This window comes from Lissotriton vulgaris, chromosome 3_1 (assembly GCF_964263255.1).
Source record: "Lissotriton vulgaris chromosome 3_1, aLisVul1.2, whole genome shotgun sequence".
Classification (NCBI taxonomy): domain Eukaryota; kingdom Metazoa; phylum Chordata; class Amphibia; order Caudata; family Salamandridae; genus Lissotriton; species Lissotriton vulgaris.
Window position 1 is genome coordinate 1,123,732,032 of NC_141689.1, and position 25,301 is coordinate 1,123,757,332.

Below are 25,301 nucleotides of genomic sequence, written 5' to 3' on the forward strand. Positions count from 1 at the left end.
ATGGAATCTAAATCTGTATTTTGGTGTTCATTGCTTTCAACTGATACTACAATGTCTGTCATGTCACTAATTCCATTTATAATATTTCATGTGTGATTTCATGAGCTAGGGGTGTTTTGATTGTATAGATAATTACAACTGGGGAATGTCACTCATATTCAGGTTTGGATCGTAGCTTCATAACTTTTCTCGAACTTACGTGTTACAGAGTATTTTATAACATACATTGATTGGTAATTTTAGTGGCCACCCAAAGCAGCTCATGAACAAATTGTTTTCAGTTGTTTTGTAATGTTGTACTTTTGTTGACAGAATCCCTGAAGTGCGACTATGAACATTACCCCTGCCCAGCCCATATGCCTTTAGGACCTAAGATGCCTTACCTTTAACAGTGCGGAGCAGTATCTTTGTGTAGGCCACGCCCCGTATCCAGCCTCTCATCCCTCAGTGCCGTTCAGCCATGCAGAGCAGAATCCAGCCCCTACCAGTGCCTCATCCACATGGCCCTTAGCTGTGCTCAGTGAGGATGTTGATGTAGGATATTGGAAGACCTGAACATGACTAAAGGATGTATCCAGATGTAAAGGTCCGGACATAGAATTTCGCCTTCATCCTTACCTGGAGCCCAAGAATCAAGCTCCAGAACCCACTGTGAATGGCCTTTGGCCTTGCACAGCAGTATCCTGGAGCTGGAAGTAGCCTTAGGCGAGCGCCCTAGAACTCCTGTTACATTAAATTGTTGTTCTGTTTCCATTCCATAGTTCGTGATTAGTGACCTAGGTGGCTTCATCTGCAGAGCTTGTTCAAACCGTGTGCTTGACCACACAGAGAGATTGTGTATCTTAAATATATTGGCCTTTTCTTTTATATTTGATTTTAAATGTACTTAGCCAGATATATTGATAGGCTGCATTGTTTTTTCCTACTTTCTTCCTTCTCTCCAAAGGTTTGTTTATTGCAGCCCTTGTGTGGCACCTCTTCAATCAATCAGTCAAGTAGTATATGTAAAGTGCTGCTTGTCATCCACAAGAGTATCCAGGTGCTTGCTGCTGGTCTCAGTGGAAAAGCCAGATCTTGAGCCCCGTCCTGAAGTCAGTGAGCGAGGGTGCACTTCTCTCATCCTCGCAGGGCCCTGGCTAAATTGAATTGACTCACTTGAAAGGGACATTATAGGCTACTCTTTTGGGCACGTCCACTTCTTTTCTCCTCCTTTCTATACTGCCTGACATCTTATCTGTACGGAAGATGCGGCCACTCTGCAGTTGTGGATAAGAAGGTACGTTTATTCCCGTTGTAGGCAAAGCGACAACCAGTACCCACTGCACTGTCTTATAAATCTGCCATCCTAGAATTGCCTCTCAGAATACATTGTAAAACATCGTAACATTCCAAGTAACTCCTTGTATATCACTTCTTTCAATGATACACAAACAAAAAAAAAAGAAATAGCACATAAACTCCACTAAATAATCTTAGGAATAAAACAAAATGAAAGGTAAATGACCTAATCGCTTGCAGGAAAATACAAAGCAATTTGTGAATCTCAGTTCAACACAAAATCCTCAAAGCATTTAGGAACGGAACATTTATGTTGAGGGTGATTATTGAGTGATTAGTTCTATTCATCACCCTCCATTTGTCGGCACACAAATTCAACTTGTTAAGCAGGAACTCTCACCACTGTGTCCTTATTCCACACCCTGCCATCACTTGTACACACATTCTTAGGCAATACCTCCACAACTTGGAATGGAGAACTAAACCTAAACTTCCCAGATCTAACACAACCAGGTTTTTTGATCCTTACCCACCAGCCTTTCTTGATACTGTTTTTACCACTCCTCCACCATATTTCAATTGAATATGTTTTCTGACATTCTCCACACCTTGCAATAACAACCTCCTGTAAAGCTCTATTAAATACGTCTGACACACACTCAATGTCATCCTCTAACTCATTATGGCGATCCAGTTCATTCAGGGGTAAATGCGACAAACAGTCTGCAACAATGTTTTGTTTCCCTGGTACATACTCGATCTGACAATCATATTCTTGAGGGCGATACTGCTACTTTGCTATCTTAAGAGTGGTCTTACCATCACTCTTAGTACTAAAAATCACCAACGGTTTCTGATCAGTATGTATGGTAAAATGTAAACTTCAAACATTATCCTTAAAATGCTGCACACCCCACCATAACGCCAAGGCCTCCTTTTCTGTGGTGGAGCAGGAGGCTTCTGCACCACAAAGAGTCCTAGCAAAAGCTATAACTTCACTCCAGTTCTTTCTTCTTTACATTATAACAGCAACCACATTGCTTTCATCAGTAACAATAATACTGTTATCTCTTGTATCAAAAGGCTTGATATTTATGTCAGACCGCACCTTCTCAAATGCCGATTGATATTCACCGTCCCAAACCTATTTCTCATTCTTTTTCAACAATCTGCTCAAACGAAAAGTCTTGTCAGTAAAATGTGGCACAAATATATATGATATGAGATATATGATGGCCTGAATGGTCCTTACCATCCCTACTAAATTTACACTTATCAACTCGTAATGTCAACCAATGCATTGTCCACATCTTCAATACACTCTTCAACTGATCGGCATCCTCAAACACATTGGCACCATACACCAGCACATCATCCTGAAAATATAATACAACCTCCAGATTATAAAACATGAGTCTCATTGTCCTCGGGGAATACAGAGGAGTCAGAAGCCAAACCAAACGGCATATGTTTATAGCAGAAAGCTCCTTCAGGTGTTACGAATGATGTGGGATGCTTGGATTCCTCCATCAACGCTACCTGGTGGTAGGCAGCGAACATGTCAAGAGTGGTAAACCTTACAGCTCCCTTTAGAGTACTCAACATTTCGGATACATTGGGCAATGGTTCTCTATTCACCCATATATTTTAGTTAAAAGCGTGAAGATCAACACACAGACTAAGTGGTTTGGTAGTTTTGCCTGCCAACACCACTAGAGAAAGCCAAGCTGAACTCTCATTATGTTTAATTATGTCCAATTTGCATTACTTCTCTAATTCTTCATATAACCAGACCCTCCAGCTTATCGCGATTTCGCGATTTGCAAAAAAATCGCAAAATCGGCCGATCCGTGCAAATGCCGCGATATTTGCAAAAACGCCCGCGAAATCCGCCATTTTGCCGTGAGCCAATGGAAAGGAGGGTGTGTCTGTCTCCGCCGTGACTGGGGGCGAGTGGCTGAAAAGCTGCAGTGCTCCGTACATCTCTTTGTGTTTGCCTAATTAACGTAATCACCCCAGTTGGTGGCAGTAGCCCGTCTGCCCTCTCTCTGCTCGTGCACCCGAATGGGGTCTGACAATTACTTTCACAACTGTTCTGTAAGTCTTTTGGTGAATAGCAGATTTCATAGATCATATATACTGGTTTCAATTAGGCACGGTGAGCTATCAGAACGCTAGCTACTACAGTTACTGCGAGGGTTAACTCTTGGATGGGCTCCAGGGATGCATGTCTGGTTAATTTTACGGAGGGAAGTGTGCGCGCGGTTGATTAAGCACCATGGTTTCCTCTTTTTCCATAACCTCCAGACCCCCGCAGCCTCCGTGTTTACTCTTTGAAATAAAAAAGCTGCTGCTGTTTTTTTCCTTATTTTGAGAAGGGCTATTTTGGGAGGTGTGGTGGGATTGTTCGTGCCTCTGTGTGTGCAGTGAGGGAGGAGAGTGCTGAGCATGCCGAACTCCCTCCCTCTGCATCTTATTCTTCTTTCCAAATGATCGCAGGTTTTCTCAATACGACTTCCAATCTCTTTTCGCTATCATCCGCTGACAGTCACTCGATCATGCTCTACCCTGTCAGTGTCTCTTTCTATCATTTAATAACTCCGTATCTCTCCCCCATCGTCTTTTCCCTCTTCTTTTGATGTTTTTTTAATATATAGCGACCACAACCGAATATATAAGAAGTAGAACGCTATAAGTGATCACCAGTTTCGTTAAAAAAAAAAATTGGGTAGGGATGGAGAGATTAAGTTATGTGCCCTGAATCACAGGATGTTGAGCAGACGCCGAGACTCGAACCTGGTTCGCCTGTCCCAACATGGGCAGCTCTTGCCATTATGCCACATCCTCTCCCCCAACATTTTCTACAATCAAAGAATACGATCACCTGGTGTTTTAATTTGGAAAGCTACCTACTTATATTTTGTTCTGTCTTTGAAATATGATGCAAACGTGGCTCCATGTTTCCAGGCAAGCCAAAACACGGAAGACTCCGAATTTCATCGGAAACGGACCGGAAGGAAAGTTATGACACCCAAGCCCATCCGTGCGCCTGTAAAGATGTGCGACGTGTTGCGGCCATAAAGTATTTTTGCTTTGTAGCACCTCGAGTACTGTACTCCAAGGTGCCCGGTTTGACGAGCGCGGGCACGTGAGGTTGGGTACCTATATATAAATATTGATGGCATGCCCATGTAGAAGGGGGCACTCGAGCCTTATGCGGGCCTCAAGCTGTAGGAAAAGGGAATTACTTAAACCCATAATCAAGAGTGTTTCTATGGAGGAATGCTTACATTAGTATACATACATAGCTTCATGTTGTTAAATAACTAAAAAAACGAAGATTTCTGTGTTTGTTGTAGGAAAAATGGCCAAATAAAATGCCGCAAAATTGCCGCTAAATTTCCATATTTGTGCCGCTAAATTTCCATTTTTGTGCCGCTAAATTTGCTAATCCATGCCGCTATATCCTGGGGGGTCTGATATAACTCTTCACTCGGATTCATTGGCACATGCCAAAACTTTATGCACCACTGATCTCTCTCTTAACTTAATCCTGTGTTGAAAAACTGAATTTCCCCAAAGATTCCATGAACACTTCAGGAAACGTTCAGATCCATGGTTCATTCGCTCTTGTATTCATTTATTGAGTTGCACCAATTTTACTCAACTTCTTCCTAGAAATGACTCAATCATGTTGATTGGGATCCAAAAGTATGTCCAGATCACGCAGGTCATCCCACCCCAATAAATTTGATCCTTCTTTTGCAACATAGACTTTACAAACAGCAAATCAAGGTGGCCTGAAAAATCTCCTATCAGTTCAATTTGCTCACCACCATACACAGACAATTTCGCTGCTGGATTGTTCAAAGGCAATGGCTGGAACTTTTTTAAAGTGTCGGGACCAATTAATGTAAATAGTGAACCATAATCAGCCATTAATCAGACTTCAATGTCATTTGTCCATACATTACAATGAGAAGGCTTTCTTTCCCACATGTAACATATACACTTGCTCCAACCCACCGTCACTTTTTACATTAACTGGTCGCAACACTTTTAAGAGGTTCCTTCCACTGCTTTTGAACCCCCCAGGAGTGAAATTGTTTGTGTATGGTGATAACAAGACTCTTGTTTAGACTCTAGAGGGTGTGCTATATTTTCAGGATGATGTGTTAGTGTATGGTGCCAACTTATTTGAGCACTATGATCGGTTGAGGCGTGTGTTGATGAAATTGAAGATGAATGGTTTGAACATGGTCTGCCTGTTCTTCAAACACAGCACCACACCACTGCTCACTTCTGTCTTCACTTGCTCTTCCACACTGGACACCGCTACCTTTTTGGACCCGACACACAGTGGAATGAATTGCAGGACAGTTGTTTGCAGACCCTTCATGACTTCGACTCCCACACGTAAAACAAAAAACCTTATTATTATGTTCTTTCTTGGTATGAAAATGATAGTCTGTCCTAAGTTGCTTTTTCTTCTGGACATCCTTTCGAAAGTGCTTGTCCTTATCGCTTTGCACTGTGACCTTCTTAAACTGCAGATTAATTGAAGGAGAAAACAACTCTTTAAAGTACAAATCCGAGTTTTCAATGGCCCTTGCAGTCTCAAAGCAGATTTCAGATCTGTATTGTCCATGGAGAATAATGTTTCCTACACCCTATGATTATTCGTTTTCTCAATTCATTGATTGCATGTGATCTCATCCCTGAGATCACGATAGTTGCACGTGACTGTCATTTCCTCAATGAGGAGACAACATCCTCAATAGACTCACCAGGTTGCTGCGCTCGTTGCAGAAATATATGCCTCTCCAATCCTACATTCGTGGTAGGATAAAACCTCTTGTCAAAGCTTTTGGGAATGGTGGCATACTCATCCCGCGCTTCTCCATACATGATTTCACCAGCAGCACTTTCTTGAGTAACGTGGACCTTCACCTCCTGTACAGGTAATGTATTAAAACCGACCTACCTTCAGGTCCTTAATTGTGGACAAGTAGGGCTTTATTTTTTTTTATTAGTGAGTGTGTTGCTATCAATTGCCTGAAGATATTACTCAAACACTTATTTCTGCCTTTGCCAGTCTAAAGGAAGGAAACGCCAAGTTCAGACAAAAAAGGGTGTGCTAGCACACCCTCTATACCAAAAGAATAGCCAGTAAAATAACTTTTACCAAGAAGTATAACGAAGGAGAAAGGCTACACCATTTATATACATGTTATCATGTTGTCCCAAATAAGTATCAGACAGGGCAGGCAAATCCAAAATTTGTAGGAGAAGTCTTTACTGCATTGAATAGGAAAGTCATGCAACCTGCTGTGATACACCACTTGATCAACCCTTCTCCAACGAGGAGCGAAAGCACACAGGAAGAGTGTTGCGTACAGGGCTGACTTGTTACTCAGTTTGATGTGCGTACTGCAGCCTCGTAATTCTCTGCATGGAGCCATGCTCACAGCAACTTTGTTGCATGCTGAACCGCTCTGAAATTCCTAATTGGACTTCACTAATTTGCGTCAAAGGTCGCAAAATCGGGATGTTCTGGCAATATTACAAGCAATGACCCAGGAGAGATGCAGAATTCCAGATGAAATTCTGGTGAATCCAGAAACGAGGCAAAATTCAAATCTTGGCTGTGGCAAATTGGTGTACAGGTTCCCCCTCGTTCCTACAATGTAAAGAAAATTTGATCACACCACAGTTGTGGATAAGAAGGTAAGGTTATTTCCAGCATTGGTTAAGTGACCACCATCACTTCATGCACCGTCTCATCTAATTGCCACTCTAGAATTCCTTCAGAGAATACATTCTACAATGTCGTAATATTCCACGTAAACCCCACATTATCTCTACTTAACATCTCAACCCAGGGCACCCAGATAAAGGGCAAAAGGTTAAGGGTGCCTTCCAGTAACGTCTTTCCTGTTTGGGCCGGAAGAAATCTATGGCTAGAAGCTCTGCTCCTCTTCTAATCACTTCATCAGAAAACTATACCACCCAACCTGGAAGATAAGAATCTGCCATCCTGCCTCCTAACTGTAATTGACTCCTCTGCGCACGGTCTTGGTGTCCTTATGGACCTTCTGTTAGTTTAGGGGCCAGAGGTTATGCTCTACCTACTCACCTCCTCTTCTGTATAGGCTTTTCCATCCGTGCCTGGATTTTCCTGTCTTGGACTGACCTAACTTTGCTTCTTGGTTTGCCTGATAGATCTACCACTGTAGACTCATGCTGGACCCTAGCTCAGCTTCTGGGTTTGTCTCTACCATTATGCCTCTGTCATCTCCCAGTCAGCGCTATCTTTGTTTCTGTGTTTGGTCTGATTGACCTACCACCATAGTGTGTAGTTCCATTTGCCTTATCTTTCCTAGCTTTGCATCTGGGCTTTTCTCATTTGTCTACTACCATAGTGTTTGGGCCCCTCCTGGACTGACCTCTTCTACTCATGAGCATGAATCTTAGTCACTTTGAAATGACCTTGGGTTGCCCGCTTATCATATATTTGCCTCAGCTTATCTCATAACCATTAGATCCTATCTGTCATGATCCGGGGCCCTCGCTTAATTCCTTGTTCGAGATTTACGCAGAAGCACTATACTTCCAAATGCAGGAAAGCCTGGCAGTGTCAGCAGAGTGTTGGTGTCACTTGAGAGAAACACACCCACTGATTTTTTTCATTACATAGGATCTGCAAATGTCTGTGCGACCATGCATTGTGTTACAACTGCACAACTAAACGTTCTTGGCACTGCTTGTCAGTCGGATGTCACATCCTCTTGAGCAGAGCATGACAGCTTTGGTTGCTGCATATCAGTGCAATTAGCTGCTCTTTGCAACTGGTAGCTGGTTGACCATCCTTTTTCTACATACATTGAAAGGAACAAGATGATCTGGTGAGCCCAGAGCTGTTCCATGTGTTCATCAGTAATATGAATGCTGCAAAGACTACTATGTCTCTTGCTATATTCAGTAGGTGGTTGTTGCAAAATGCAGTAAGCATAGCAATATTTCTTCCATGCCTGTCGTGACCATGTAGGTGACAGCATACCAGGTCTCCCTTCTCCTGCCGGTTGATGAGGGAGGAGCTCTAGGGAGCAATTGACTGAAGCTGTGGTGTCTCGCTAGTAAAGGGTAAAGAAACAAACATTGTAGGGAGTTGTCATACCTGTGTACAAAAAAGCAGCATATGCTAGGAAAGCTAAAGTCTCTATGGACTCTAGCAGGCCCCACAAGAAGCAAAAACAGTTGACCATGCTCTGAGAGTTTGCTCTCCCTGCAAAAACATAACAAAAAGCTGTGCAAAGAATGTTAAGTTGTCTAAAGGGTATTTTTTAAATTCACTCATGTTGTTCCTGCTCACTGGGTGCGATTTTAAAATACCTATTGCATAAATTACCACCATACAATACATTTGTACTTCAATTTCGACAGCCAAGAGTTTCAGTTGATGAGGAAAGATTTTGATAAAAACAATTATTGTTTTAACCTTACCAGCTTTTCAGAAAGGCCTGGAAGGATTGTGTGCCCCACCTGCAATTACCCTCACATACTTTCCCATGAGCTGGGTAGGGTTGTGCCTACTGTCAAGCATTATTTTATAAATTCCTCAACCTGCACAAGGGTTGGAGATGGCAGTTCCACATTCTTGCCTATACCTTTCTAACTACCAACTGTTTTTCTTTCTCCCAGGCCTTCTAGGGAGAGAAGTAGGAAAGAAGGTGTGAAGAAACATCCCTTGCCTTACCAAGGGTAAATGTATAAGTAGAGGTTTCTCTTGGATTAAAACTCACTAACAGTTAAATTTCACCACATTCAATCATACAAAGAACATTCAAGTATACTTAATCCACTATTATTTCGGAACACATAAGTTAATTATAAACACAAATATCTTTTATGAATATCACAAAAGTTCATTTATTAAAACCACAATTGATAATATAAAAGCAATGATATAAACAAATTTTAAAAAGGAAGGAGTTAAAAAATATATTCCAACAGACTTCTACATATGACAAATAAATGTCAATATACATGAGAGACCAGAACAAGTGACACAATAAAAATATTCATAAATACGTTATTTCGACGGAATCAATTACATTGGAGTCTATCAATCCTTTTATGATTAGGCTCAAATGTTCCTTGAATTTTACTATAAAAAAACTTGGGGCATCGACGCGTTTCGGTGAGCTATATGTTTCTAAGCCACCTTCTTCAGGAGTTTTACTTTAAATGTTTCTCTTAAAATTGGTACAGTGTCATATATGCCTGTTTGGAAAACATAAATTATTAAAATATGTATCATACATAACAATTCTATTTTTATATATGGTCGATCAGGACAACATACATAATCATCTTTATAATTGAAAACCATACATTCCAATAACATTCTTAAAAAAACTGTATTCTATTTTAATGATTAATCAATGCCTTTGTGCAGTTTATAATTGTTTTAAGGGCCCTTATTTTCATTCCTCAATTCATTCACATTCCTGGGTATCAGTCATCAACATTCACTCCTCTTTTGTTCCAAAAATATTCAATATTCCTTCCCCTGAAGGGCTAAGATGATACTACCAGGCATAGATGTGCATCACCATCCCCAACTTAAAGCTTACTATATATCGGGGGATTGAGCCTTAAATGACATCCTTCAAATATCGATATTCTAATTAGGATGACAATGAGATATTTGTATCTCTTTACAACAGTCCTCATATAAAAGTTTTAAACTTTCTATGAATCATTGTACTAATGTGGTATACCTTGTAATGATACCATTCGATCAAGGAGAAACTAATTTTTCAATCCTTTATCATTGTCAGAGTATTGTATCTTCTGTTTGGTAAAATTTATGTATTCTGGATTGGGAAAAATAAAATAATATACTGAAGATAAAAATTTTCCCATCCTGATTATAGTCTCAAATTTTCTAATTCTCATTCTTAATAACACCAATGGCCCACCTCCAACTTTGACGATAATTGAATAATGAATCGTTGAGAGTCAGGGATTCCTTTACCAAAATTTCCAGGAAGCGGACCGATATGAATAAAGGTCAGCCGGTATAATACCCCTATGAAGAATATATAGATGAGGATCATAAATAACACGTTCCTACATTTCACATTCAGTAAATAAAGAATGTTAAAACATAGATTATACATCAAGTCCACATACCTCCAATGGTAGCGCTCTTGTTGGAGGAGGCAAATCAGTCCTCCACGGGTCGGCAAGGGATATGTACCTCCCTTTCACCTTTCTTCTAGTTTTACCCAGTGGCTGGGGGAGGGGTCGTAATACTCCCTTTCCATGGCCTTGCACATAGGCGTTGAAAATGCATTTAGAAATGGGCCCTTCCCCTCTCAAGACCATAGTAGGGGTGTGTACGTCTCCTTCCATTTCCCCTACGTTTACGTTTTTTTTTTTTAATGAAAATTTCGCAAAATTCAACTGAATGGATTTAGACAGAATTTGGAAAAATAGAGATGCCGGTGAACTCTGTGTGTATTTTGATATTAGTGCCTTTCGGTTCACACATTTTCACACTACACTATCTCAAAACAGGATTCCACCTTTAACTTTGTCTGCCTCTTAAGCTCTTAAGCAGTTTACACTAAACTTATATATATATATATATATATATATATATATATATATATATATATATATATATATAATCTGCTTTGAGGTTACCCTGTATTGGAAGGCACGCCAACGCTGTTCTTGGTGTAACACCTTTCATTGGCATGAGGGCAATAGTGTCACCAAACGCATAGGCAGTTCAACAGCGTCCTTTTCGCCTGATGCGTTTCGAGGTAAAATCCTGTTCCTCAGAGGCATGGACGCAGGTGAAAGGTCTGTGTCTTCAGGACCACCCTTCTTTAATATACATAAGCCCGCCCTATATGGTCCGTCCTGATAGAACGCAGGCAAAGATTGCTGGGCCTCGTAGTGCTGATGGATTATTTCTGAAATCCCGCACAGGTGATTAGCTGCCGGAAAATATCAAGCCCCCAGATGGGCCTCGATGCACATGCTTCCCCTCTAAATCCATGACAGCGTCCCCAATACGAAGATCCTGTATTTACCGATCTCCTGGCCTCCTGCTACGGGGTGGTTCACTCCCGACAGCTGGGCTGCTGCCAAAAACGTCTGCTTCGAGGTTACCCTGTATTGGAAGGCACACCAACGCTGTTCTTGGTGTAACACCTTTTATTGGCATGAGGGCAATAGTGTCACCAAACGCATAGGCAGTTCAACAGCGTCCTTTTCGCCTGACGCGTTTCGAGGTAAAATCCTGTTCCTCAGAGGCATGTGAAAGGTCTGTGTCTTCAGGACCATCTTTCTTTGAAATACGTAAGCCCGCCCTGTATGGGCCGTCCCGATAGAACACAGGCAAAGATTGCTGGGCCTCGTAGTCTTGATGGATTATTTCTGAAATCCCCAAAGGTGATTAGCTGCCGCAAACCGGCATATTGGTACTGGATTCAAGCTAGCCTGGCTGAAGAAGGGTGACCTACCCTGAAACCGGTCCTAGAATGCTTGTTTCCGGTCCAGGGAGGACCTGGCCTGGCAGTTCAGTCTGGACTGTTCCCATGGGTAACAGGGTCAAGAATGATTTGCATATGGCTGGGTCCAAACTGGGGTGGCGTAGTGGGCAAAAGAATGATGGATTTAAAACAGATCTTTTGACTGGGGGAGATTGGTTGCATTTTCAGTATTCTGTCCATCATTTGTTTGCTTTAACACTTCACTAGCTAGCACACATGGCATAGGGCTCAGTTAGAAGTTGGACCCGCTTGATGCGATAACTATTGCATACAATACCAGTCAGATTCTGAGTTCTTTGGAATTTATCGGATGCAATAACTATCTCATAGTCTGAGTTTGTGCCACATAAAATGAAAATGTTGGCGCTACTTTTGCCAAAATGTTTGTGCCCTGATGCTGGGCTTTATCCCTTTTTATATTCTAACCGGTCTGATCTTCCGAAAAGTAATGAAGGGATGTGATCCGTATCACACTTGGTAGTTACCGGATGCGATAAAGACAGCACCATTAATAATTGCAGTCCCGGGTAAACAGGTGTTTGTGCAGGCATGGTAGTTTAACAGGCCACTTGTAAATGGGCTCAAAGAAGTACATATATCCTGATATACTTGTCTTTAATGACAACCTCTATTGCTGCTATGAAAAGGTCAATGTGGCAGTTGGTCCTAAATCAGCTGAAGAATGTCCTCAGGAGCAGACTCAGTAAAAGTTTCACGTACGTCTTCCTATGGAAGGTGTTCCCCTCCTATCCCAGGAATAGATAGTATGAGTTTGCCATTGGGATCCAAGGTATATTTCTCTGGGTATGCTTTTGGTGGTCTTTGTAATGTGAATGCTGCTTGTGTTGCTAGGCACAATTCAAGATCCACCTTTGTTTAGGATCTATCACAGCTCCTACCTTACAGGTTATCATTGCCACCTCAGGCCTCAAAATTCTTCTATGGCAGAAGATTACTAAGTTTGCAGTAGTATGAGTGGCCTACATCACTAATGTTTAGTAGCGGTGCAGCCACCCCTCACCCTTTCTGATTTAAGCAAGAGGCTCCCGCATCTCTGAGTAGGTCATGCAGTGGATCAGCTTACGATGTAAAAGAAAAATCAGGCTTATACTGCTTCATTCAGAGTGCAGGAGTGTCCCTCATAACTGCTCTGAGTATAGATGTGTAAGCCTGTGCATTGCCTCGGTGTTGAGTGTGTCAAATGACAACCTCTGTCACCCTGCCTCAAGACCCACGACCATTTCATATCTGTGGACTCCAGTGCCCCATTATGCTCCAAAGCGTGAGTCTGTAACTCCCTGTCAGCAGCCTTTGTTCATTGAAGCCTCTCTAACCCCTACTGCTACTCCTGTGATTTCCCTATATTAGTGAGGAGCACAGAATTGGTAAAAATAAAGGGATGCAAGACCCATTGAGGGGAAGTGGGGAGTGAAACAAATCCTTAGTGTGAGAGTGACATGAGACGACAACGGAGAGGACCATGCATCGCAGACACTGCCTACATCGCTCCGTAATGCTGCCGTTAAATATATAGCCTGTAAAGGTGAGACCAGATGATCTCAACTATAACACTTGTAAGTGTGAAAAGCTTACACAGATCGCACTGCACGTTTGAAGCATCTCATTGAAAATGTAACCCTAGAGCCAACTCTGTCCATTTGTTTTTTGTTCATTATTTAACTGCCCTCAATTAGCCAGAAATCCTCTTCTAAAATTGTCTGTTTGTAAGACCAGGAAAGCCCAGGTTAACATTATAATAAGAGCTTCTACCTTTCTTTAGTCTTAACTTTTATAGTCCGAAGTTGATTTAAAGTGCACTACTATATCTATTGTACGCAGGTGACTAACCTAGCTCCTGAAATAATTTAACACAGCATTATTCATCAGTGCTAAACATAAAACACAAGCAGATAACCATGTAGTGCCTGAATTGCACAATATATAACTAAGAAACCTAGGCATAAATACCTTCATCCCCCGTTTGATCTAATTGTAATATATTGAGCTAATCACTTTACTTCGATGTGTCTTATTTTCCTTGACCGTTTTATTTTTGTACACCTTGAAGTAATTCAGTTCAGGATGTGTACTTCTCTAAAAACTCCTTCACATATGGCTTAATAGAAAATGATGTAATGCTTCACATTTAACAACATTGACGAACATTTTACCCTAATGTTGGATGCACATTAGTACCTGAATAATAATGTATTATTTTAAAAACCTGTATATTGTTTATAATGGGTAGTAATTGTCTAAGGGGCTTGTTTAAAGTTTGGTGAGGCGGATACGCCATCAAAACATGACGAATATCTTGTCTATCCTTTTAGAAAATACTTGTAGTAAGGCGTCATGACTTTTGCCACGTTTGCGACAGAGTATCCAGTCGGCCAAATACTGAATAAGGTCCAAATGGCCTCATATACAAAGTGTTTTAACTTTCACAAATCTTCATATTTGGTAAATCTGAGGGTTTGTGATCATTAAAACACTTTTTGAAATGTACTACACCCAATCAATGTTTTGGGAAAGATTTTCCGACTTGTTAAATGAGTTAAGCCAACGATAAGGAATTGGATTTTGGAAGGGGCATGTTTAGGGAGTCCCTTCCAAATACAGATTCCTTATGGTGTGTATTAATGTTTTTCGACTGAAATACGGCGTCTAACCTACATATTTAAGGATATGGTCCAAGTATGAAAAATGTGCTTGGTGGGCTTTAGTATCCTTTATTCAGTGCTTCAGATCGTCATTTATTTCTTGGTGGTGTTCATTAATGAATGATTAAGTAGTGAACGATTAAGTGTGAACCGTGCTCCTAGTGCACATTTGTTGAACAACAATTCTCAGACGAAAAGCTCAGGTTCTGGATGACATTTTCTATGTCGTCTCTGTACATGCACATTTCATGGGTTGTTTCAAGCCCATTTTCTTCATTTTCTCAGTTCATGTATCTTCTGGATGTATTCTATTTATCAATAGCATCACAATTAGTACTGCTGTGCCCAGTATTTGTAATAGGTGCCAGTCTGTAAGAAAGACTGCATGTTAAGTACTCCTAAGTCTGTGAGGTTGATCCAAAGGTGTTTTTGAATGCACTTCATATTCCCATACCAGCTGTTTATGTCTGAGACTAATCCTCTTGTGTTTGAGGCATGCAAATTGTTTGTAAAGCCTCAGTTAAAGCTGGCAGGGAAGTTGTTTGCAGTAAATTTGTAATTTGTGTTGCATTATGTGCTACTTGAAACGTATAGTAAACATTTGAGGATTTTACTGATATGTCTTGCTTTAATAGTAGCAGAATTATAGTGGTCAATTTGTCAAGGCTTGATAACAAAAGCTTGTTAGTTTTGATGACTAAAGGAACATGGTTTCTTCCTGTGGTGGGCGAATAGGTCATAACCACAACATTTCTATTCTCACTCACTGTAAGCATATAATTGAATAGTCTTCTCAAATAAAAACTCGAGTTTGCAAATCTAACCATATATAATCTATTTTTTTATCAGTATGAATTCTTCAGAAATCATTTGCCTCTGGTACATTATTAAGGCACATTTATCATTCAAATCTGTTAACTTGCATTCACTCGTAATGTGATATTTTTCCTTATTAGAGAGGTGTCCAGGGGCTAACACATTTTGTTCTTAACATGAGAGGCTGGTATAGCAAACAATATACGAGAATGGAACTTTCCAAATGTAATACACAAAAGCTTTCCTCAACTGGCTATGCCTTCCATTTCTTTCTTTATTGAACAGCCCTCAGAATTTGGAATATTGCCATCATAGTGATTCTATGAACTAACCATTTTTGTTGTACTTTCCAATTCTCTCTGTTGTGAGTGAGTATCTTACCATACATGATCCACACACTTTGCGCTAGTAATACAGCAACTCCTTCAGTGAATGTTTGGTTCCAAGTGGATGTTCTATTATATTCCTATGTAGTTAAACTTCATTAGCAAACAGTTGTCATTTTCCAGCTACATAGTGTTAATTTCCACTCACATTTTTAGTAAGACTGAAGAGTTTTGCCTGGGAACTATAGTCATTATTTATTCCTTATTACTATCGGAGTTTAACCAATACTTTAAAGGGGCTTTAAATATGGGATCTCGACCACAAACTCGAGTTCACTCTCCAGCATCAGGAAGAAATGGTATCTCCACTGTAGATATGAAAGCCCCATTCTTGTGACATTTGAATGGGTAAGAATTTCCATTATAACTGTATAATTCTTGATAATTATTTATGTTACTGTGAGAATCTGCACACATGGAGGCGTAAGACTTTAGATCTGCAAGCAGTTCTTTACTGTGCTTCTTTCCCAGACACTAGCAGAGTGTCCTGTCAATCAGCTTAATGGTGTGTGGTGCTGGTAAAGTCTCTGCTGGTTCCAAAAGTTGGTGGCTTAAATCTTACCACCCCTCTAGGCACTAGCAAAGGGTCCGGGCAATAAGCTTAATGGTGTGTGGCACTTGTAAAGTCTCTGCTGGCCCCTCTAGAGATAGGCTAAGGTCTAATTTCTAATTCACGCCTTTCTTTCTACCAGGAGGGTCTGACTAAAAAACAGGGAGCACATCACACACTTCATCGTTAATATGGTATCAGTGCCAGTGTGAACGGTAACTTAAGGATTGTTCTTCCTAACAAAACAAATGACTATAGGTCATCTTCCAGATATAAAGATTGTGGATCTCATGGATCTGCAGAATGCAGAGGAATTGACAGGGCTGCTGATCAATCAAATACTGTGTTCTCTCGTAACCTAAAAATAGTAAGTTGGAACATCCATGGATTTGATGGAATACAACAACAACCATTTACAATGCAATGGTTTCGCCTTTGGAAAAGTTAGAGCTATTGGCATTGCTCACACACAGAGCCCCACACACAAATACACACACAAATACACACACACACACACACACACACACACACACACACACACACAGAGCCGGACACACACACACAGAGCCAGACACACACACAGAGCCAGACACACACACAGAGCCAGACACACACACACAGAGCCAGACACACACACACAGAGCCAGACACACACAAACACAGAGCCAGACACACACACACACAGAGCCAGACACACACACACACAGAGCCAGACACACACACACAGAGGCAATCCCTGGTACGTGGCACCGCAGTTTAAATGTGAGATGGAGATCGCGCCAAATTCCGCGGGACAACGTGCATCCTGAATACGTCATGGACGACGGGGAGTGAAGCGTACACAGGGAAAAAGGTTCAACATTTGGGCGGCCATACTGGAATGCGGGGATCAGTGCCTGGTGTGCCGGGGTGAATGCTATAAATAGCCCGCAAGTAGTGAGATATTATTAAACCCCAAGGTCGGTGTGAGTATAAATCACAAAAGTTAATATAGAGTAAGGGCTTGGAAAAGCTGGACACTCAATGTCCATGCCAGGTAACAGGAAGTATAGTAAAATCCCGGGGGACAACGTGCGTCACAAAAACGTCATGGAATGGGGCCTTTAGCTGGTGATTCCAGCAGCTAAAGTGCAAAGTGGCCCTCCACTAAAGCTATGTCACCCAGGCACTGGAGGAAGCAGATAGAGGTATGCGCAGCCATAAAGCAGGCCAAAACGACCATTGAGAGCCGTGAGGTGCAGCTCAAGCCTACCTTAAACACGGACAGCGGGAGGGGGGCGGGCAGGCACACGGACAGCGGGTGGGGGGTGGGCGGGCACACGGACAGCGGGAGGGGGGGCGGGGAGGCACATGGACAGCGGTAGGGGGGGCGGGAACGGCCAGCACTCACCTGGACCTGGACTTCCTCTGGCGGAGGTCGGCCGCACAATGACCAAACGAAACGGACAAAAAAATAAATAAACCCATCTCACGGCCTTGATGACGATGCGAAAAGGGTGGAGAGGCAAAAAAATGCAGGAACGCCCACGAATCTGGTCCGGCCATAACGGACAGATCTCTGTTCCAATGGCTAACCTCCATTTATGGAGCTAGCCAATGGAAGCAGAGGCGGGCCTAAGCCCCACACTGTAGGGACATAAGATTTCTCCTGGGCGGAGCTAGGAGCTCCGGCACCAGGCGAAACCTAAAAAGGCCTGTAGCCTTTGCATATCATAGATATGCCAATGTTTACCTGAAGTGTACGTTTCCCCTGAAACATACAATCCCTCCCAGTTGTCCCAAACCCAGTAAGGCTCTGTAAACATTTACATAAACTGCGCCTCTCAGGACGGTAATAAATCATTAGTTCTCGCCCGGAGCCTCCGTGGTGCGATCGGTCGCCTTGTTGCCTCACCACATTACTTAAAGGGCGACTACCTCGCACCGTCGATCAAGGTTTATGAATCTGCTGCGCCTGTGCTCAGCGTCTGGGAGCAAAGTACCCTGTAAAGGGAAGGTTGCTATGGCATACAAGGACCAGTTCTGTCCCACTCTCGCTTAACTCACCTTGGGATGTTCAAGGAGCCAACGGGACACGTCACATTTGCTCCATTCGCTTATTCCCAGCCTAGTTTCAACCAACAGCGCGTTGCACGGTAAGACTTGTAGCTTGCCCTTTTATATAATCCATATAGACCTGAATTCCTCGGCTTGTAAAGTCCTGTTGGATATAAGGGGAAGACTAGCTAAAAGTGTAACATATGACACGTGGATCTAACGACCAAAAGCCTTTCTGCACTTGAGTTCCTGCCAGCTACATTTCCCCAATATTGTCCTTTATTTGAAACCGTACACAAAAACCCATTAATGAAATAAGAGCATACTGTTTATCAAATTATTGCTCCGTCATGGCAAAAAACATTATTCCATTTAAATGAAAAAAGGCCACCACTTCACTCTCGCCTACACGACAACAAGTGTCTTTTTCACTACTGTGATAGTGAAACTAACAGGCTTACTCAGTACTTTTAATTGTTTTGAGTATGAGAAACCAATTCCTTGCAAAACCAAGGAATCGGAACCCCTACATCCACCGTGACTCTCTGATTTTGAGCAAAGTGTAAATTGTAAGAGGTTACACCGTATATTGGCAACCGCGATGGAATGCTTTTCAGAACGCCGTGCCGACAGATTCAGGGGTCCCCAGGAGAAGAAAAGCCTCCTTAGTCATGCTAAATACACCTTCTGCCTAACGTAACAGCAGGGCGTTGAAGCCTCCCCAGCAGCATACAAGCCTTGTAAGCCAAAGCCTGCACAGGAGACTACAAACAATCCTTGGAATCTGTCTTGGTCACGCCCTCGCCAAAACATGAAAACTACCCCTGACTGCGCTGTTAACAATGAGCTTGGTGGGGTGGCTGCCCGAGTACCAGCCGAGCGTGAATGCCTCTCCTTACCATACCAGCCTTCGTAAAATCCAGCCAGTACCGGAGATAATACACAATCTAGCGCAGTCACGCCCTGGCAATAAACATTAAACATGCCCCAGGCCTGTGCTTTTTAGGATGAGCCGCTTAATCAGGAGTCCAAGCAAAAATGTTTCTACATTCAGACAGGCCACACACGGTGCAAAGCAGCAAGAGGTACTCGTAATTGGTATCCATTGAATAAACCCAGAACGAGTAAACTTGCAGTGCAATTAAATAAGTGCTTTCAAAACATCGCAAGCGCGGTCGTGACAATCACCATGGAGATTGCGTACTACTGGGAGCCAGCCCCCAGCCTCGCCTGCTCAAAATTGCACTCGTCCCTCACTGCAGGACCAGACAAGCCATCCATGCCAAGTGCAGCACACCATTCTGCGGCGGGAGCGGGCATACTTACACTATTCCGGTCCCCGCTGACCCAACGTTGATAGGGATGCCCAGCGAAGCCTCCGGCTGAAATCCTGTTTGTGCCGCAAGGACTGCTGTTCTTTCTTCCACAAACAGCCACTGGACACGCCCCTGCCTCTCCGGTCCCGAAAGCCACTGCTAACGAGAGCCCTAAGCGGATCTGGGACGTGTCCCCGCTCGACGTGCTCCTGCTGCTCAAGCATCCCTCCTCCTTCCACTGCAATCTGCAAGTTGCGAAGTCCCCAGCTGGAGCCAACATCCACGAACGCCTAAAAAGAAAACACACAGGGTGTTGTAAATCCTCAATGCGAGGCCGCCCCCAGCGCCGATCGATCCTCCACGAACTCAGGAGCGGAGATGGCGGGTCACAACCATGCTCCTCGGTGTGAAATCCTCCTCGCAATGTTGGGCTCCAGGCGTGAACAGTGTTCCAGGACCTGGAAAATAAAACAAGAACAAGCAACGGAGAGTGAAAGGGGAGAGGGGGTGGGAACGGGCACACGGGGAGGGGGGCGGAACGGACAGCGGGAGGGGGGCGGGAACGGGCACAGGACAGCGGGAGGGGGGGTGGGAATGGCGCACGGACAGCAGGATTGGGGGGGCCGGGAACGGGCACAGGACAAAATGCGTAAACTTACAAAGTGAAAACACATTTATAAACAAAATGCTCCTTACCTGATCGCTTTGTGGGAACTCGAATCTTGCAGCCAACTCCAACAACAGACACTTGTGAAAGGAAGAAAACAGGCCGACTCAAAAAAAAAAAAAAAACCACCCACCCACCGCCGCGATGACTAACAGAAGTGGGTGGAGAGGGAAAAAATCGCGGGAACGCCCCCGAAGCTGGTCCGGCCTTGACGGACAGATCCGCTCCCAATGGCTAGCCTCCATTTATGGAGCTAGCCAATGGGAGCCGGGGGACGTTCCTGAAGCCCATATTGTAAACAAAAGATTTCACCTGCGCCGAAAAGCTGCGGACAAGTGCGCAGCCTTCGGCCAGGCGAAACCTAAAAAGGGTTATTAGATGCATTATTGAAAGATGTACATATTGCTTTTCTTTTTCTTCAGGAAACTTGGTTATGAGAGAACCCAAGTATAAATTGCTTAGTTGCCATCAACAGTTTGAGGATCAAACGCGGATGGGTCCACCTTTTCAGCGGGCCTCTTGACTATAGTATCCACCAAAATAATTAGGAGAATTGTGGAAAGGGTTCTGGATACGAACAGAGTACAAATAACTATACTGGAACTGGGTGTAAATAATAATTAAATTAACCCCTTCCATGCTCATGACGGACCCAATCTGCCTCCAGGATGTGTGGGGGGGGGGGGGGCAGAAACACCCTTGATGCCAGGGATTTTTTTTATAGGCCAGGGGTGGGGGCTGCACAGAATGGGCATGCCAATGCCCCCACCCTACCCCCCCCCAAAAAAGTATAAGACTCTCTGCCCCTCCCCCCCCCCCCCAGAACGCAGATGGGGGCAATAGCCTCTACTCTGCCCCCGGGGTACAGAAAGCCCACTAGGCCCCAGGGATTGTTTTTATATTTACCTAGGGGTGAGTGCTGCCCACAATGGGCATGCCAAATCCCTCCACTCACAAAAAAGTGCTACAGTCTTTCTGCCCCCCCCCCTTTGGAGGCAAATGGGGCAATAGCCTCTTATCTGCCCCCCCCCCCGGGGGGGCAAAAAGCTCCCTAGGCACCAGGGATTGAATTCCCTCAAAGTTCGAGGTGGGGGCTGCCAAGAATGGGCATGCCAAAGCCCTCACCCCCCAAAAAAACGCCACTGTCTCCCCCCACCCCCCAGGAGGCAGATGGGGCAGTAGCAGAAAGCCCATTAGGCACCATGGATTCTTTTTATACGCTGGGGTGGGAGCTGCCCAGAATGGGCATGCCATTGCCCCCACCCCCAAAGAATTACCACAGTCTTTCGGCCTCCCGGGATGAAGATGGGGCAATAGTCCCTTATCTGCCTACTCGGGGGGCAGAAAGCCCACTAAGCACCAGGTGTACATTTTGTTCAAAATTCAGGGGCGGGGCTGCCCAGAATGGGTATGCCAATGTCCTCACGCCCCCAAAAACTATGCCACAGTCTTTCTGCCCACCCAGGAGGCAGATGGGGCAATAGCCCTTGAACTGCCCCCCCGGGGGGGGGGGCAAAGAGCTCACTAAGCGCCAGGGATTATGCTGGGTTTTTTATACTTGGGGTGGGGGCTGCTCAAAATGGGCGTCCCAATGTCCCCACCCACCCAAAAAATAGCCACAGTCTTTCTGCCCCCGACTTCCTGTTACCCAGAATCTCTTGCAAACCTCAAACTTTGTAAAAAAAATATATATATATTTTTCTCATATTTCTGTGATGGAAAGTTCTGGCATCTGCGTGGATTCGCAAAATTCCACCCACGCTGCATTCCCCAAAGTCTTTCGGTAAAAATTATACCTCACTTGTGTGGTTAGGCCTAGCGCCTGGGACCAGAAATGGCCCAAAACGCAACATGGACACACCACATTTTTACAGTGAAAATTGGCACTTTCTTGGCCTGTCTGCGCCCGTATGCGGCCAGACCACCTCCCTTGGCTCCCTCACATGATCTGGACCCCAGTGCTACTGCCAGTACAATGCACCTGCTTGGAGGCCCCCACGAGGCATTGAGGGAGGAACCGCCTACAATCTCTCCTATGATCTGTTTGTGCCAGGAAGCGCTCAAACTAAGCCCGGACCACAGAGAATGTTCAGCTGGCAGATCTAAGGAGGGTTTACTTACCCTGATTTCAAAGTCGATCACCCTAGGTAAGGTGGAGGTTATTAATAATTCCCCTAATTTTCAAATAATTTTGGCTGAAGCCCCTAGGAAAGTCAATCTGCTATTGATTAATTTTTATAACCATAATTTTAAGAATCCTACACATGTGATAGACGAGTTAGGAGAAATACTGGATTCTCTTTTAACATTTCATCCACAAACACTCTTTTTAATTTGGGAGGGAAATTTTAATATACACTGATGCCTTAAAACTGGTCAACATATTTGTGGTGTTACTGATTCAAATAATTTGTTGCTTACCCATTTTGTGCATTAAAATTATAGTAATATTTTAAACAGTTTCCTATTAACCTTGGATTTGAAAATAATACATCCATGTTATCAAATGACAGGTCAACTGCTCCCCACTTTACAATGCAACGGATGCACATAAACAATTGATTTTATAATCACTCAATCCAAAAATATGCATAGTATGAAGTCTTTTAGGGTAGAGTGGACAGATTTAGTGACAATAATTTCCTTGCCTTTAATCTTGCTTGGTATTTTGATGTGAAATTAAGACCTTTATATACTATATAACAGACACGGAGCCAGAAAAATTGATTTACTCTTAAATGGGAGAAAATCGATACAACTCATTTCCTCCCAAAGATTATCCAAGAGGTCTTACCTGAGATTGAAACTTGTCTAGAACCCTACACTGACAATGACAAGGTAATAATATCTTTAATAAAATCTTAACATCTATAAAATCTAATCTTACTCGCCCATTTATGAGAAACACCCTATCTACGAAAAAGTGGTTCGAGTCAAACAGTTCGAAGGCTTCTAGAGCTCTTCGCACAGCTCTAAAATCGAATCCTAGAAATAAGGACTGAAAAAGGTAATTGCGTTCTAATTGTAAGAGAGTTAGAATGGTGAGGAAAAAGGAGCTACGGGATGAAGCTTGGGAAAAATTGGGAGAGGCTTCGAGAAGGAAAGACATTAAGGCAGTGTGGCGGGTAGTAAATTCCCCCTTCCTACAGGAAGCGCCCTTTCTTGACAACCACATAGACAAATAGACAAGACATAGACAAATCCTCCTTGCTCTCTCACTTCAAGAGCATTTTTAATGTAGTGAAGGATAGAGCTTCAAATAGTCTGCCTTAAACGCTGCAGGGCCAGATAGGATCCCTCTGGATATTTTTTTTTATACAATAAGATTTATGGATTCCGCTATTGACACAAGTTTAAAATGCAGTTTCTAAAATAGGACCTCCAGTATCCTGGAAACAATCAGTGATCATTCCAATATGTAAGAAAGGTGACCCCATGAATCCAGCAAATTATCGCCCAATTTCGGCATTCTCTTAACATTTTAGCTGAAACTCAATATGGGTTCAGAAAGGGGAGGGGAACTATTGCCGAAGGGCTTAATCTGGCCCCACTAGCAGCAAAGTATGTCTGCGCGAAGAAGGGCCAGTTTTATATAGATTTTGTGGATCTGTCTGTCACTTTCGACTGCGTGGATCACTCAAAATTATGGGTGCTTCTGGAGTCTATGGGTGTGGACAAACCCATAATTCTTTTTATCAGGGAACTTTACAGAGAGGCCCGGGATATAGTTAGATTTGGAAAACAGGAGGACTGCACAGAGACATTTAAAATCTAAAAGGGGGTGCAACAGGGTTGTGTTCTCACCCCCCTTTCTGTTCTCCCTATATACCAACAAATCAACAGTCTTAGTCGCACAGTGCTTGGATGTTCCATAAGCAGGCAGCATATTTCTGCCAGCCCATTCTATGCAGATGATGCAGTCTTGATGGCCAGGACACCTATGCCCTACAGCGCCTGATTAACTCCGGAAAGAGCTCAAAACTGTCCTGTTCCCCAAAGCATAGTGCACGAACGAAGACACCCCCCGCCCCCCCCACTCAAGCCTGGACATAAGTAAAACGGATGCAAAGCAACCAGCGCGGGGGCACACTTGCTAGTGTAACCAAGCGCTTTACAAGATGTATAAATAATAATACTAATAACTCCTATACATCTTTTATGGCCGAATTGGGGTTGTTGGTCAACAAGTCGAAAACCTTCGTATTAACAGCAGGAATGGGAAGGAAAAGGTCTATTTTATTTAACTTAGGTGAGGGCACTCTTGAACGAGTAGAGTCCTTTATGTATTCAGGCATCTTTTTTTACTCTAAATAGAACTAGTCCGCCATGATTACAAATAGAATAAATATGTTACAAAAAAGCATAGTTGCCCTGTGGAATTTTGCCTCTAAATTTGGCAAAAAATCTATCCGGGTGATGGTTGAAATATAACAGGCAACATCTGTTGCCATAGCTACCTACGGCGCATAAATCTGGGGTACAGCTGAAGTGGATGCTTTGCAGAAAATGTAGGATTCGTTTGTATAAAAACTGCTCTCAGTTAACCCAGGCTGCTCAAATTTGATTGCATACAACGAACTGGGCCTCCCCTACATCACTGATATAGTTAAACTGGCCCGCTCCTTTTATGGTTGCGCATATGGAAAAGGGACTCAGTTGGGTTGAACCAAGCCGTAATTAATGAGATTATCATCCTTGACCGAGTCAATAGTATTCCCTGGCTTGCATATGTTAGGAAGTCTTTTACAGATCTGGATTTGGCCTTCTTGTACACATCACCTACTGAGTGTATGTTCTTTTCTACGAATAAGCTAAAAGAGGTCTTTTTTAACAAATGTGAGGCTGAAAGATGGCAACAGAATCAAAGCAAAATCACAGTTATACATTACCACACATTGCCTAGAGTACGCACGGATCACGATTCATAGCTTTATTTCATGACCAACAATACCCACCGATATCTATTAACAAGTATTCGGTTAAACTTTTTTACCTCATGGTAGGCTACCCAGCTTTTGTG

At 43.1% G+C, this 25,301-nt stretch overlaps 1 protein-coding gene across 2 annotated transcripts in view; it reads left to right on the plus strand.

Annotated features, from left to right (window-relative positions):
* The window catches only part of TRMT10A (tRNA methyltransferase 10A), a 251,783-nt gene that overhangs the window by 21,175 nt on the left and 205,307 nt on the right, over window positions 1–25,301 (plus strand). The window lies entirely within an intron of this gene.